This window comes from Chaetodon auriga, chromosome 22 (genome assembly GCF_051107435.1).
Source record: "Chaetodon auriga isolate fChaAug3 chromosome 22, fChaAug3.hap1, whole genome shotgun sequence".
Taxonomy (NCBI): domain Eukaryota; kingdom Metazoa; phylum Chordata; class Actinopteri; order Chaetodontiformes; family Chaetodontidae; genus Chaetodon; species Chaetodon auriga.
The window spans coordinates 1,513,336-1,530,569 of NC_135095.1; the positions used below are offsets into that span (position 1 = coordinate 1,513,336).

General features: G+C 40.2%; 1 protein-coding gene across 1 annotated transcript in view; it reads right to left on the reverse strand.

Annotated features, from left to right (window-relative positions):
- Positions 1 to 6,383, reverse strand: part of large1 (LARGE xylosyl- and glucuronyltransferase 1) — a 101,816-nt gene extending 95,433 nt beyond the window's left edge. Inside the window, exon 1 of the mRNA XM_076722074.1 lies at positions 5,673 to 6,383. The gene's annotated coding sequence lies outside the window, so the exon portion shown is untranslated. The remainder of the gene's footprint in view (positions 1 to 5,672) is intronic.
- Positions 6,384 to 17,234: the final 10,851 nt, after the last annotated feature.

The window sequence follows — 17,234 nt, forward strand, 5'->3', positions numbered from 1 at the left end:
AGAGGGTCAGAGAGCCAGCACGGAGAACCAGAAAGCCTGCATGGAGTAAACCTTGCCTACATCACTGTTATCTTAACATGTTAGCAGTCACCATCTTTGGGTTGAGGCATTGGGTGGCATCTGGTGTTCTTGCCTCATCACAATGTTTTGGAGGCCATGGGCAAATAGTCCCACGCCTCAGGCTATAGCCTAGTCTAGATGCTGATGCAGGAGTCTTCCAGTGACTGTGTCCGCTGGTGTCTTATACTGCGTCCACACTGGCTTCTGATGTGTGTTCCCAAAGAACAGTCCTGAGCATCAGTGGATGTGAGCTTCCCTCCATCCAGGATATACACGGACAGTGTGTCAGCAAGGGCCGCAGGGTTGTCAAAGACCACAGCCACTCCAGCAATGGACTGTTTCAGCTGCTGCCATCTGGCAAGCAGTACTGCAGCCTCAAGACCCGGACCAGGACGCTCCAGCACAGTTATTGCCACACAAACACAGACACAGCTGTTGATACACAAATATGCCAACAACAATCTACATACACATATGCACTTTTATTAAGGCAGGGCCAACACACACACACGCACAAACTACACTACTACATCATCAGAATCAGAATCAGAATCAGAATCAGAAAAAGCTTTATTGCCAAGTACGCTTTTACACATACTAGGAATTTTTTCTGGTGAAATTGGTGCATGACACATCTATTAAAGTAAGAGCATAAGAATATAACAATTTAAATATATATACACACGGTTGGATCTTTTGTTTTTAGTACTATTTTTAGTACTATTTTCCATTTCTACAGTTTTTTTTTAATTGCTGTTGTTGCTACGCTGAGGAGCCAAAACCCCAAGAATTGTACTCTCTTAAATCTGTAATGAGATGTAACACTAAAGTAATCTAGTTAGATAAGAGGGGAAACATTTACAATTTTCTACCACCAAGTGCAGTTGCCCTAGCTCTGACCATCCTTAGATAACCATGATCTGGATGACCGAGAATCTTTACAGACATCTTACTGAGCATTTTGGGACCCTCAGAATGGTACAGGAGTGTTAAAGTACTAAAATTTGCAGATTACTGAAACCACCTGCGGTTTAAGCTGAGATGCTGAAAACACAGACTGATACCAAACAGCCTACATCTGGGTTCCACGGTGAAAGGGCACAGAGCAAACATGAAGGCACAGACTTTGATACTGAAAGACAGAGTGACACTCCATTCCACAATTGAAGCTAGCTATGAATATAGCATTCAACAAGTTACTCCACAATCTGAAATCATATCTGCCCAGTGGTCCTAGAGAAGGTCACTGATTTCATCGAGAAGGCACAGCTATCTCAACACACCAGAAGTAAGGAAAGACAGACAAAGAAATTCAAAGCCTAAAGTCACATGCCAGCAACCTGAGGAAAGACTAACTTACCTGGAGGCAAAAGAAAGATAATTCCACACTGGATGAAACACACAACAGACAGGAACTTACCAAAGCAGAGCAAGGTGTCCAGCTAAAGGGTTAAACTTATCAATAGCTGACCTCATCACAGCAACAGAATTAGTCCTACGGCAAAACAACTTCACAGAAACAGGCAGAAAAGCAACGCAAGACACCTTCCAACCTTATCATCCAAGAAAGGAAGTCTGTGACATTGCTGAGCAAGGACCAAAGCATCACAATCCGGTACTCTACAATTCTCTGATTTATCAGTAAGTACATGAAGAGACTGGATTCTCAACTAAGAGACAGGGTGTTGGCTGACTCACACTAACAAGTCCAACGCTGGTAGAATGCACCTTGGTATTCTAAACCCTGTAAAAAAAGATTTAACCATGGGAAAATTCCCTTGTATTAGAATAACTCAGCTCTGCAAGACTGTCACTGAACCCAACTCAGCATTTTAAGGGGGTGTTTACTGAGTTTCAAGTCATGTCCTGAAGACTTTAAATACTTCTCTGCAAATGGGCGTCTTCCCAGATTCCTTCAAAACAGTTGCTGTGAAGCCCTTACTAAGGAAACCCAACCTTGATGATAATACACTAAGCAACTAACCTTCCATTCATCACTGAGATACTGGAAAATGTAGTTTCATTTTAAATTAACTACTTTCTTAAAGAAAATAATATCCTGGAGGAATTTCACTCGAACACAAAGCACTGAAACTGCTCTTACTAAAATAATCAGTTACCTCAGACTAAATTTTGATGAAAATAAGTGCTCAGTTCTTGTTCTCTTAGGCCAAAGTGGAGCCTTTGATACGACTGACCATGATATCTTCATCAATTGTCTTGAACAGCTGGTTGGTCCTTCTGACAGTGTGTTAAACTGGTTTAAGACATTTATACAATTACGATCAGTCTTTTGGCAGATGCTTTCATCCAAAGCAACGTACATATGAATTCACACACCGATGGCACAATATTGGGGGCAGTTTTGGGGTTCAGTATCTTGCCCAAGGATACTTTGGCATGTGGACTGCTAAGGCCAGGGACCGCTCTACCTCCTGAGTCAGAGCCGCCATGATCTCCTCAACACATGATCTCCAAGACTGATGGGCTTTGACGTATGCGGGTTAACACTGTGCATTTCCTGCTCGGCAAGAGCAAAAGCCCCCTATAACAGTGTGTAATCTCCTTCAGGCATTTGGTGAGAGGTTTTAAGACATGAAAAGTAAACAAAAGGAACTGAACATAATTTTAATGTGGAACCAGCTGATGTGCCTGACAACCAATAACATGAAATCATTGAGCTGCTAAGCAACAACCAACTAGCAGTTCTTTTCAACTGCTAGGGGGGCACCACTGAGTATGGCCCCTGAAGGATGATATATAAACTGAAATGGCCCTTGATAGGAAACAGGTTCTCCACCCCAGCTGTAGAGGTCAAAATGTTCTATTGGCTTCATCACTCATATGGCTGTAGTTTCAGTGTCAGTGAGCAGATCTCCAGTGTAGGGGCATTAAGTTCCAAAATATCTCCGGTGATTACTTTGTGATGAGTGCATCACATGAAAAGTGGCTGTTTAATGCCGCCGGGCTTGAATGGGGAAATCAATGAAGCAGTGGAAAGAACAGACTTGTTTGCTGTTCCACCATACATCCCCCTGAGAGTCAGCCTCCACGCTCATTAATGAAGACAAACAGACATAATACTGATACACTACGTATCCGGGGACAGATTGAGATATCGATTGTCTTCTGATTGTCTAAAGATTATTGACTCATTAGATACACATGTCTAAATTTAGATGATTGATTCTCTGAGGTGAGGTGAACACCCACACAGGTGAGCATATTATTGACAAAAATGTTTTCCTGTCAAGACAGGATTAAGCAAAAGGTCAAAACCTGGTTTCATTGACATGTATCTCCACAGTGAAACTGAAGTTGGCGGGTAAGGATTATGTCTCAAATTGTCAACATGGCTGTGTTTATTTGTTGGTGCAAACTTGGCATTTAGATATATATTTAGATATTACACCTGACAATAGAAATAGGTTAATAGATGCTATATGTGAATTTTAATACGCATGGTTTGATGTTAGTGATAGTGCTGAAAATAAATGTTTAATTCTGAGCCATTACCCGTTTTGGGAGTAATGTTATTATCATTCCACTGCTTTTGGCAGTAACTGAAAATGTAACTAATTACGTTTTCAAAAGAAATTGCGCAAATACAATTACTTGAATTCAAAAAGGACTTGTTACTCATTACTTTTATCAAGACAGCAGATAAAGACAGTCCATTATACTGGACTATGAATCTAAAACACAGTAGTGAAATTCAGATGGGGTCAAAAAATGTAACAGCCACACTAGTAGTTATCACTGATATCGCTAATAGTTAAAACAATAAACCAGCACAAAAAGTGACAATTACCAGCATCATGCACCATGTTCTGAGCAGACACATTACAAACATGTACAAAAAGTAACTCAGGCCAGCAACAGGCATGCATGATGGGAAGTACTTCGTCATTCGGATGATGCTTGGCATCATCACTTTATATAGTTATAAAATGATTCCGTATTGATTTTTGTATGGTTGGTCCAATAAAATAAGTGGATTTGAGACAATTTGTCAATTAATCCATATGTCAGAAAATGAATCAATAAAGTCTTTTTCAACAGAAAACAGTAAACATTCACTAGTTTCAGCTTCTCAAATTTGCTGGTTTTCTCTGTTTTATGTTGTTGTAAACTTAACAAACTTAAAAAATGAAGCTGAAGAAATCACCATGGGCTCTTGGAAAGTGATGGCATTTTACATTTTCCTATTTTCTAACATTTTATACAACTCATTCCAAATCAATTAATAGGATCAATAATGACAATGATCATTGGTAGCAGTCTTAGACTGGGATCTTCATGTTGAAACATTATGTATAATTATATAAATTATAGTGGCATATTACTTCTGACATTTTGAGACTAAAGGCTCACTATGATGTAGTTTGTAATGTTGGGAGTGTTTTTTGGGACAGTTGAACGTCCAGTCCACCCTCAGCTCAGGAGCATCAGGTGGATGCAGCCATGACAACTTAGTTAAAGTCAATCAGGACAAACAGATGCTGTCCAGTGAAAGCTTGGCATCTCCAAATGTGGTGGGTTTCATTTTTCTAATAAACTGAAAGGATTAATTGTTCCTCCTCATTATGTTCCAGAGACTATTTCAATGCCTATGAGGTAACTCGTAAAAAGTTAAAGTTTTGTGGACACATACTTTTCACAGGACAGCCATTACATGCAAAAATCTCGTCCAAATAAAAACGATGAGAATTATTTAGAAAACTAAGCCGACTGCAAGTGGCGCTGGTTTGGTCCAAGCAAAAAGCAATTTGTGGTAAAAAAAAAAAAAAAAAAAAAAAAAAATCCTGATAAACTTACAATTATTTGTAGCAACATTATATACATTATGTATGAATGCAACTTAATGTTGTTTAATGTGATGTGTATAATTACTATTGAATTACTTAAAAGTTAAAAGGAGCATTGTAGTAGTAAATGAAAAATGTGTTAGCCATTCAGTTTTCTCATCTAACTCGTTCCTTGTTCTCATCCCCACTGTTCAACTGTCAGTGTTCGCGCTCATCTGTTGCCATCCAGCTCGCTCTCGTTCCGTATGGCTGCTGATGCGTCCGCGTGCTCACTAACGACACGCGCAAGGACTGGAAAAGGACAAGAACTGGAATACTTGTAAAGGACAATGACAGAAAGATTTGTCGCTTTGCCTTTCACGATTTCTTATCACGAAGAGTCAGAATGCGACAGCTGGGAAACTCCGAGGACAGCCGGCTGAACCCATGTGCTGTTAATCCTCTTGCCCTCCTATATTTTGTGTTGTTTGAGCGGTGGAGTGGGGGGGTAGCGGGGGGGATTAAATGACTGTTCTGCCCTGGTTTCAGTACGTTCGGTCTGGATGCTACAGACCCCAAATCAGCTGCGTTGCTGCCTGCACTCTGGATCAACACACACACACACACACACACACACACACACACACGTAGAGGCCTTAATGGAAATGTAAGCACAAGTACTTAATTAGGTAACGATAACAATTCAAAACCACACAAGTCGTGCCAAAATGTCGCGGGAGAACGCGGTTTACAGCAGCTAGAAGGAGGCTGGTGAGGTAAGGTCGCCGTGCTAGTCAGACGTGAACAACTGCGGATTCCACTCACCTGATGCAGAGGCTTCAAACTCCTGCTTTTAGAAGATCTTAATCCAATAAATCCTCAGCGATAAAGCCCACGATACTGCTTCAAAAGGAGATGGGTGTCTATAAGCCAGTCATAACAGTTCTTGCGCAAAATGTCACGGTGGCCCACCGCCGACTTGTTCCATGCAGTTGGGGATTGATCGGGATGTTGAAGCGGTCCAGCAGCCTCAGCTGTTCGTCCCGACTGCCAGTAGCAACAGATTAGCCGTTATGTCTTCTCCGGACTGGAGAAAGACTCATGTCTCAGACAGGTTTATGGTTGCGTCGCCACACAGCACCGTCAATCTCCTCTCAGTCTCATTACTAGCAGCGGGTCTGGATCAGTGAGACCAGCAGGCAGCGACACAGTCGGAGGGGAGAAACAGAACCGCGGCGGCCGCGACAGCAGGGGCACGGAGCTTCGGTCGGAGCTCCGCGGAAACTCAGCGAGTTAACAAAAAAACCTTTCGAAAGTCAAGTACAGTGTAAATCCCTTCCATGGAGATACTCCAGTACCGTCCACGTCCTGTTGGCGTCTGAGTTTTCGGCCTCAACACAGCAGCTCTTTCTTCCTGACAAGCAGCCAGCGTCCAATCACAGCTCTGCATTCACAGAAGGGATGGAGGAGAAAAAGGAGTGGATCGTGACGGACTGGAGTCTGGACTGGACCGCAGGACTGTGGACCGAGGACCGCAGCAGCCTCCGCCACGGCGAGATTAACCAACATGCTTTGGGGGTTAAAGTAAGCTTCGGGCGCATGTGTTCCCCAACTTCAATATGTTTGTAGGATTAAATGCATATTTATTTAAGAATAAGCACCATGTGTGAATTACATGAAGTATTAAAGTATTAAAATTATTAGCTCAAGTAAAAGTAAGTAAGTAATTAAAAGTAGTATTAAAATTGAGTTTTGACTCATAAATTTAAGCCCATCTATTTCATTTTATATTAATCAGTAAATGAAGAAGTTAGAAGGTTTTGGAGTGTGCTGGTAGGTTGCACACACTTGTACTGAAATGGTATTATTTCAGCTAACAGAGATTGACACGCAATACATTCCAAAAAATGAGTGTAGAACTTGTAAAACTTAATAGGAATGAAGTCAGTCAAAAGATGTGATCATTTATGGCTTATGTTTGCTTTATGAACAGTTACAAAAAGACTTTGGGCCCAAGAACATTATAATAAGCAGTGGAGGGTGATAATATTTGTAGCAGCCATCATTGAAATTACTCTCTCAGCATTGTATCAAGTCATATTGCAACTCTTTTTCCACTATGAGCAGAATTAGGTTTCCCTGAAGATGCTCTTATATAAAATGTTTATATAGTCTTTAAAATAAAGGAGCTCTCATTCGACTTCATGAGCCACACACACACACACACACACACACACACAAACACAAACACAAACACATACATACTGCTATTATCAGTCTGCTGGGTAACTCACTGATTATCTAAACTGCAAAATAATGTGGACATTCATTACAGTCAGTGTACATGTATATTTGATACTATATACATTTTATGTGAGACCATTGGTGTAATTTAATGAAACATATGAATATCTGTGAATGACACATTCCTATTAATGATTCTTTATGTTCATTTCATTATTTTTTACATTGTCCATTTTCTCAGTTTGTTCTACATTTCCAAATGTAGAAACAAATCCTGCATTGTTCCATATTTTATGTCCCATACCCACATCCACTTTTCAGCCACACTAGCAGCATGCCTCTATGGAAAGCAATGTTGGCCTGTTGGTCAGTCGGTTGCTCTTTAACCACTTTGATCCAGACTGAAATATCACAACAGCTCTTTGGGTTGATTGACATAAAATTTCAGAACAAGATTCATGGTCATCAGAGGATTAATCCTACTGATTTTGGCAGTACTAGAATTTTTTGTTGACTTATTCAGCAATATACATGCATCTCAACATCTGTTAGATTAATTAGCACAAACATTTTGTACAGAGGTCAGTCATGGTCCCTTAGGATGAATCCTACTGGCTTTGGTCTTTCCCTGACTTTTCCACCGGTGCCTTCATGAGGTTCACGTGTAGTTTTGAGAGAAATATCTCAAAAACTATTGAATGGATTGTCATGAACATTGGAAGTGACATTCATTGTCCCCTGGGGATGAATTTTAACAACTTCAGTGATCCCATACATTTTTTACGTTTTTCTTTGTCCCATCAGGCCCAATTTCAATTTGACCAATGTTTCAGTTTATGTCCAAATACATGCACAACTGATGACATTCTCATCAGTCTCTGCTTTACTTTTGGTTTATAATTAGTATTTAGTCGCAGGGGTGGATCCACCAGGCTGGCAGCTGCCGCCCCTGCAAAAATGTCTTTCCACTCCAACTGCCACCCAAGTCTCTCTCTCTCTCTCTCTCTATATATATATATATATATATATATATGTGTGTGTGTGTGTGTGTGTGTGTGTGTGTAGGAAGAGCCGAGAAGTTGTGACGATGGGAGGGACATGTGGCATAGACATAAGGTCAAAAACAGATTTTATCCCCATAAAATAAGAATCAAACAAACAGCCTCACCACAGTGTGGTGCCAGGAGCCACAGGAGGACAGAGGGTGTCTAACAGACCGATTTCAAACAGCTGCCGCTAGCTGTCCCTGCAGCCAGTAGCAGCTCTGTTTTCTCCCAGCCCCAGCAGCTTTCTGTGCAGCTCCTCCAGGTTCCAGCCCCACAAACCTGCTTATGACTTTTTTTCCCCGCTAAATGTGTGTGTATGGTTGCAAACTTTCACTTGTAGACATACTGAACAGCTGCAGATGGATAGTGGCGAGGTTGTTTTGTTGAAGCAAGTTTTTCTTAGTAACAACAAGTCGTGTTTGATTTTATGAGGGATGGATTAAATTTGACCTAACCCAAATATTCCTCAGTTCTTCTGAGTCTCCAGATTGCCTGCAGCTACCAACATTTCTTAAACGTCTCATACGGCAGACAAATATGTTTAAATTTCACATCAGTCATGCAAGTGTAACATACACATTCCAAAAAAAGTTAGGACACTGTGTAAAACAGCATGCAATCAAACTGTGTTCACTGGCAACAATTTTTATGAAGTTTTCTCAAGTCCATGGACTGATATCTGTTATACAATCATGTTTCACAAAGTGATGAATGTTGCCCCGTCCTCAAGGAAGCCCCTTCCATACAATTACAATTACAATTACAATTACCCTTTTGGCAGCTGCTTTTATCCAAAGCAACGTACATATGAGTTCACACATATGAATTCACAGTTTTGGGGTTCAGTATCTTGCCCAAAGATACTTCAGTGTGTGGACTGCCAACTTTTTTGGATTTGAGGTTGTACAAAAGCACCCAATTCAAGAAGTATTGGAATCATTCACTCCAAGCCCCAAAGAAAACATGACATTAGTCAGCAATGTAATAATCTTTTAAAACAGGTATCTGCACATGGATCCAGAATCAGTAAGCAAGGGACAAGATTTTGATACAGAAAGTGTTCTGGTTGATGTTTATAGTCCAAGTAGTTATACCAAGCATGTTTGAACAGACTTTGGTTGCATGCAGATAAACAGTTCGTCTGGAGAGCAAAAGTGGTGAAGCGCAATTTCGGAACCCATCAGGTTATCATCTCATGATTTAGCTTTTTATATATTTATTATTTTGTATTATTTATCTCCATTCATATGCAGATTTGTGGTTATGGAGATTAACCTAAATGTCATCTTTGTATCTATCTATCTATCTATCTATCTATCTATCTATCTATCTATCTATCTATCTATGATACATAATGATCTGTTATCGTCCCATTTTAAGGTGAGTGATAGGCATATGTGAAATTAACTCTTCTGGCCACATTTTTGGCAAAATGACTGCCTTATGTTCAATGAAAAAAGACGCATTTGGAAAAATGTCTGAAGATTTGAAAATAAAATAATTTATTGATTTTTAATACAGACAAAGTAAACAGGTCCTTCGAGAGCCGGGCCTAGTTAGCTAATGATCCGAGGTTGCCTACATATTATTAAAAAGCTAACATGAACTTAAGTCAGTGTTAAATGTTCCATCATTAACTTAGCAAGTATTGCTGACAGATATAGCTGTCAAATAATACGGTAACATTTCTCATTTTCACATAAACTCGAAGAAATGTGTGAATGTCTTGTAAAATCCCATGAAAATACCCAAACCAACACTTTTTGACTTCCTTACTCTGTCTTTGACTCTCTGCTCCAAGCCCCTTGTTTCCTACAGAAGACGTAATTCTTTAAAAAAAATAAAAAAAATAAAAAAAATAAAATATATACACACACACACACACACACACACACACACACACACACACACATACACACACACACACACACACACACACACACATACATATGGTCCTCTGTGGAGTATGGCAGCAGGATGGTGTATGTGGGATTGAGCCATAAACACTAGTGTGCGTTGTGCGTGTTGTGGTGTCAGGGGTGCAGCAGCACCGTCCGGGCACCACCTAACCCCTCTCCGCTCCACATCACAAACTACATCCATCTCCCCCCATGTCACTCTAGAGGAGCTAACCCCAAGTCCCCCCCCCCCTCCAGCCTCTCTATAACAGCTGATTATGTGAGGAAGATGCTCAGGAGGATGAAGGTGAGGAAGGCTACTGGCCCAGATGGCATCAGCTCCAGACTGCTCAGAGACTGCGCAGATCGGCTCTGTGAGGTCATCCTGCACATCTTCATGAGCCTCAGTCCTTGGTCCCTGCCCAAAAGACCACGCATTGCAGGAAACCCAGCCACTTCAGGCCACTAACTTCCCCCCTGATGAAGACCTTGGAGAGGATCATACTGAACCACCTCCACCACCTGGTGAGCAGCAAGCTGGAACCATACAGATTGCATGCTGACCAGGCATCGGTATGGAGGTTGCAGTCATTGATCTCTTTCTCATCTGAAGCATACTGGAAGCACAGTGAGGATCATGTTCTTTGACTTCTCCAGTGCTTTCAACACAATCCAACCATCACCGCTCAGGGGGAAGCTGGAAGGAGCTGGAGTAGACTTCACCTGAATGCGTGGACCATCAACTACCTCACCAACAGACCACAGTATGTGAAGCTTTGTGACTGCGTGTCAAACATGGTAGTGGGGGATTACAAATAGTTCAGTGTTCACCTCAACAACAAACTAGACTGGACAAAAAATACAGATGCTCTGTACCGGAGGGGCCAAACTCATCTGCACCTGCTAAGAAGACTGAGGTCCTGAGGAGTATGTAGGACACTGATGATAAACATTTTATGGCATCTGCAGTTTTCTATGCAGTGGCCTGCTGGGGCTGTGGAAGCTCAGAGAGGGACAGAGAGAGACAAACTGGTCAGGAGAGCTGGCTCTGTCCTGGACTGCCCTGTGGACACCAGCGAGGAGGTGGGTGAGAGGAGGATGTTAGCCAGGTTAACATCAATCGTGGACAACTCATCCCACCCCCTGCATGAGACAGTAGGGGGGTTAAGCAGCTCCTTCAGTAACAGACTGCTGCATCCACTCCATAAGGAAGAATGCTATCGCAGGTCCTTTATCCCAACGGCAGCATCATGTAATGTAGCACTGTGTTGATGCTGTCTTTCCAATTTCTACATCATAAACTTACTTTTCTTCTGCACTACTGTTATCAATGCTCACATTATCCATTTCAGGTGGTGCAATACCATTACATCTTGTGCAATCTGGTAAGTTGTATATTTTTTCTCAACTGTGTTAACACTATTTATTACCCATATTGGCAACAGTGTTTTAAACTTTAGATATAAGATTTGTATTCAACAGTATTTCTCAAGTGCAATACAACATATGACAGTAGTAGTTTTTCTCATAGGAATATTGGCAATAATACTTACTTATTAACTTTTAATACTTTTATGGGCAGTTGGATTCTTTTTACGGCATTTAGTATTTTTAGTATTTTTATAATCTGTATATTTTACATATACATAGTTCTTTTTCTATTCTGTATCCTGTATACTTTTTTTTTATCTTGACCCTTCTGTGCCACTGATTTTGCTTTTTGTATTGCTGGCTGTAACTACTTAACTTCCCCGGTGTGGGATCATTAAAGTCTTGTCTTGTCTTATCTTATCTTATCTTATCTTATCTTATCTTATCTTATCTTATCTCTTATCTTGTCATCCAGTGCAATAGTGTGGCTCACTGATGCATTGTTAATAGTTTTTGGACAACAATAGAGCTCTATAGCATCGTGGAATATGAGGCTTTGGATACACGTGCAGTGCTTCTTATTAAGATGATTCATTATTGTTTTTTATGGTATTTATTGACAGTAATTAAAATATTAATATCATCAAACCTATCCTTTAAAAAATGGAATAAGGTTCAGGATTAAACAGCATTAAACATTTTGAAAGTTACATGCAAATTAACTCAACAGTAAATACAAAATAATCAGTTAAATGTTTGAGACTATCAAAAATTTGATTTTGAGAATTGTGTGATGTTCCAGGTGTCAATTAAGAGACACTGAAAAGAAAATGACTGTCACTGCCTAAAAGGCACCGTTGTAAATATTTGTACAGCAGTTCAAATGAGTTGGATAGTCAAGCAATGCCTTCCCTTCTTGATGTTGTCTGTGCCTTGAAGGACTAGTTCAACAGTTTAAAACAACCTGTTCAATTTTTTAAATCAAATCTGAATTCAAACAAAATTCTTGTGAGCTTGAGTTTGTTCCCAGCAGGTTTTCACTCCCCACTCAGCTTACCCCCAGCTTTAACCAATTAAATTTGAACCACATTATGCTTTCTGGCTCTTTTGCATTGCATCATGTTTCTACATTTCCACATTGCTCTACTTTGATTAGTCTCATCTCAGCACTTGAAATCAACATTTCTAGAGGATTCTAGAGTGTGAGAATGTTTCTGATGGCTCTGGGTTGTGAAGTGACTACCTCAAAGTCCTAGCAGTGGGATCACTGGTGGAAAGCTACTTTAAAGCTATGGTGCTCACCTTTAAAGCCCCCAGCAGGGAGCCAGTCTTTGAGCTGCACTGCTGGCTGCCAGGGGCTCAGGACTCTCTAAGACTGGAAATCACAATCTAGTCTGCTTTACTCTGCTCAGCCTGACACTGCCCAAGTAATGAGCCTCTTGGATACATTTAAATATGATTCTACTCTAGCTTTGAAATGAACATCAACGGTTAGTTTTCTATCTTCCTATTCCTATCATCCTATTCATCCTCAGAAAGAGATGGCAGTAACTATAATTTTTGTTGCATTAAATCAACACTCATTTTCACATTTTTTTTTATCAGTATGTGTATGAAAAATTAAGGGCAGCATGAATCCAATGAATGCCCAGCTCCTTTCCATTCTTGAGTCTCCACCAATTGCTTCATGGACAACTGTAAAATAAGCTCTTAGTGACCTAATTTGCCCTTGGTTCAAATGAATGTGTCTTTACAAGGAGCAATACAAGACACACATAAAATACAAGATTTGATGCGACTATATAAGTTTGGCTGAACAGCAGACTGTAGTAACAGGTGCCAACAGCCCTTTCTACAACAGACTTTTTGACATGTGACAGTAGAATAAAAAACCACAGGTGAGATTAGTAAAATAAATGAAAGCTGAATGCCATTTAGCTGCTTCTGTTTCAGGGTCCTGGTATTATCCATGCTGGCTCACTGTCACAATGTCATGGCTTACTGGGACATTTGAATATAACAGAGCAAGCACAAGTCAAAATGTCTGCTGTGACAAAAGCCTACAACAGGATAATGGCAGACAATTGTTTAATTCTTGTTTTCACTTTTGAATAAAGAAGCATCTTGAATTCAGCAAACTGACTCAGCAATTTCAGTTACACAGCAATATTAATCTTAAATTTGCTAACATTTCCCAATTGGTATGGTGCAAGTTGGGATGGGTGTTTCAGGCTAGTTAGATGCATTTAAGGTACAGCATGCAAGAAATGTCAGTCACTGTTTGTAAACACAGCATTCAAACTTGATCCCTCCTCCCTGACCATGAGAAGCGTACTGCCTGTTTGTTCACCACAAACTACTATTGTAGGAACATGAACATTTGTTGTAATGGAAAAGCTCACACTTTAGCTAAGTTAACCATTGGCACCTACCTGTGGAACAGCCTACCAGAGAACCTCAGGTTTTCAGAGACTGTTGATATCTTTAAAAGAAGGTTAAAGACACACCTTTTTAATCAGGCTTTTAACTGGCCTTTAAATTCTTCTTACGTTCTTATCATTTATCATATGTTGATGTCTTTTATTTTGCTGTTTTATATTCTGTGGTATTTTATCCTAATTAATCTACTTTATCTACTTTACTTCATTAATTTATTTTAGTTATCTTATATCATGCCTTTTAGCTTTAACTGCAGTGTTTCCTGTTTCCTGCTGCTGGGGATACTGGTCTGGGGTCCCTTTGGCCCGGCTGGGCAGGGGGCTCCCCAACTTGGTGTGGAAGTCCACCTGTCTGTCAGAGTTGGGGGGGCCTGGGTGCCGGCGCCCCCCTGTGGTCATAGTCTGCAATGACTCCTCCTAGTGTGGACAGCCCCAAAGGTAGCGTTTTCCCCAATCCTAGTGCCTTGCCATGTCTCACTACTGTGTATGTGTGCGTGTGTGGGTGTGGTCGTGGGTGTGGTCGTGGGTGTGCATATGTTTATATGGAGGGTGGGAGGGATGGGTTTTCTGTTTTTCTTTATAATATTTTTAAAGGTGACATATTATGAAGCTTTTTCAATAAGTTACATAGGTCTATGAGTTCCATAAAACATGTTTTTGAAGCTGTTTGCTGGAAATAGCTTTTAGGAAAAGATTCTCATCCCCCTCTATATCCCTCTGTTTCAGTCCCTTTCAGAACACGCTGTTTCTGGTGTCTGTAGCGTTAAATGCAAATGAGCTGCTGCTGTCCCACCCATGTCACCATGGTAACGGGGAGAGCGTAAACTCACATAGCATTATCCGTGTGAAAGTAGCGGACGTGGTGGCAGTGAACAGACCGAGTTCTTCAGTAGTTCAACCGTACATGTACGAACCTGAATCGGATCCTGAAGGAGGGGAGGCTCCTACAGAAGCTCAGAGAATTCAGCAGGAATCTGAAAGGTTAGTCACCAAATGTCTTTCTATCTTTTGTCTTCAACACAAGCACTGCTTGTACAAGTGGCAGCTTGAGAGGCCCGTAGTTGAGATGGTCGATGCTCACGCTAGGAAGCACCAATCCTAACTTGTAGCATACCAGATTGACGGGGGAGAAACTCAGCTAAAAGACTCTACCAAGCATTGCCAGCCAAACGAAACATAATTCATATTGCAATAAATGATATGCACATCTAAAGAAAACACGGAAATAGCGTATGTCCACTTTAGCGCGTCTGCTGATTTCACCACATCACGCAAACCACACAAGCCTGGTACCATATGAAAGCAGAGTCAGAAGGTCCTGGTTGTTTACATAAAGAGGAGGGGGTTTCTAGCAATCACTGGGTTGCTGAGACATTGACCGTCTAACTGCGCTGTTAGTTTCAGCGCTCCATCCCATTTACTACTGACCATTCACCTCAGGCTGAGAAAAAGTAGCTAGTGAGAGCACACACATTCAAATCTAAAACGTGGGTGCTGTTATTGGTTGAAAATGTTGGTATGCAAGGTTTCTTATTTCTTTAGCTTTATACATGCATGATTTTTTTATTTGTTTGTATCAGTGCACATGTGGAAATTGTGCAACAATGCAGTCAGAGCCTGAGAACATATGCTGCCAGGAGGTGCCACAGGTCACATTATCTTTACCTACACTTATGATCGCAGTGTATGATTGCAGATAACATCCCACTGCAGATACTCACCTTATGTTATGCATAATAGGTTACAACATGGCAGCAGCAGCTGGATGAAAGGCCTCCATGCATGATCCACCATCCAGGTTTAGAACCTGTTTGTCTAAATGTGTTCTTGCTGCAGAACGCATACAACATTTACAGGGCTGATTGCAGTCCTTTACAACTATGGGGGACAGAGCAGTGAGTTTCATCTGTAATGACCAGTGGCGGCTGGTGAATTTCTTGGGGGGGCGCAAGGTCGGACCACAAGAATTAATGTATATTATGTTTACAACCATTTGATGTGCTATTACTATGTATCACTACTAGGGCACACGTAAGCACCACTGCTGAGTCAAACAGACAGTTAAATGTAGGTGAATGTTACCAGTTAGTGAATTTGAATTTATCTCCCCAGTGTTTGATATGTTTTTCTCCAGATAAGATATAATTGGTGCACACAAACCCTTAAAATCTCCCTTTCCATCATTAAACAAACCAAGAATGTATAAATACATTTTTTACTTCAAAAGCAAAAAGAGAAACAATTCATTTTCACAGCTTCCAAGAGTACCAAGTGCTTCTTCTGTCCAGCTAATTGTTTGGAACAACATATTTATATTTACATACTCAAATAAAAAAAGAAAAAGAAAAAAACCCCCAGCAAATACATACACATGAAACCAACAAACACTGGACATTTTGTTTAAAAAAACAATCAAACCATCAGGCTTAAAGCCCAAAGTGCTTCTGTTAGCTAACATTTATATTAACAACCTTAAATGACAATGAAAACACTGCAAATCCTCATATTTAAGACTATCAAAGCAACAAAAAAATGTCACTTTGTCTAAAGAAAATAACTCAAACCATTAGGCTTGAAGCCAAAAGTGCTTCTGTTAGCAAACATTAAATATTTACAATAATTATTAACACAGAAAAAAAAAAAAAAACAGCAAATCCTTAGATTTAAGAGGATGAAACCAGAAAAGATCTGATATTTTGTCGAAGAACATATTTAAATCATCAGGCTTTCAGCCTTAAGTGCCACTTCTGTCAACTAACATTTCTATTTACAATATTACATGACAATATTCATATATTATATGAATGAAAACACAAAATGGCATATGAATTCAGTGCTTAGCTTAAATATGTATTACATTATGCTACACTTGTGATTTTGAGAGAGGCTACTGACAAGTGAGGCAAGAGGCAGGACAGGGTGATTATGAAAATGGATGGCAGAGATATTATACTGTAAATGCAGTCATTGGCGGAGCACGTTGCTGTGCTTATGCTTGGCTTGGTAGGTTTATCCCTAAGAGCCACCTTTTTCCACATTGGTAGATTGTTTTCACAGTCATTTGATGCATTGTTATTATAAAAATCAATTATAGCCACAGTAGATACAATACTTGAGTAAATACACTTACTTTGTCCTAATATTGAGTTTGGAGGGAAAGTCATTGGGGTCAGGGATATCCATAGAAAATCTAATAGCAGTTCAACCAGTAGTAGTTGTGATTTCTGAACTAAAGTGTTGCATGGACGAGCTACCCAATGCTGCTAGTTAGGCAAGAAAATCAAATCAAATCAAATCAAATTTTATTTATATAGCACTTTTCACAGATAATGCAACACAAAGTGCTTTACAAGAGTTAAAAACAATATAAATAAAAACAGAACAACAGCA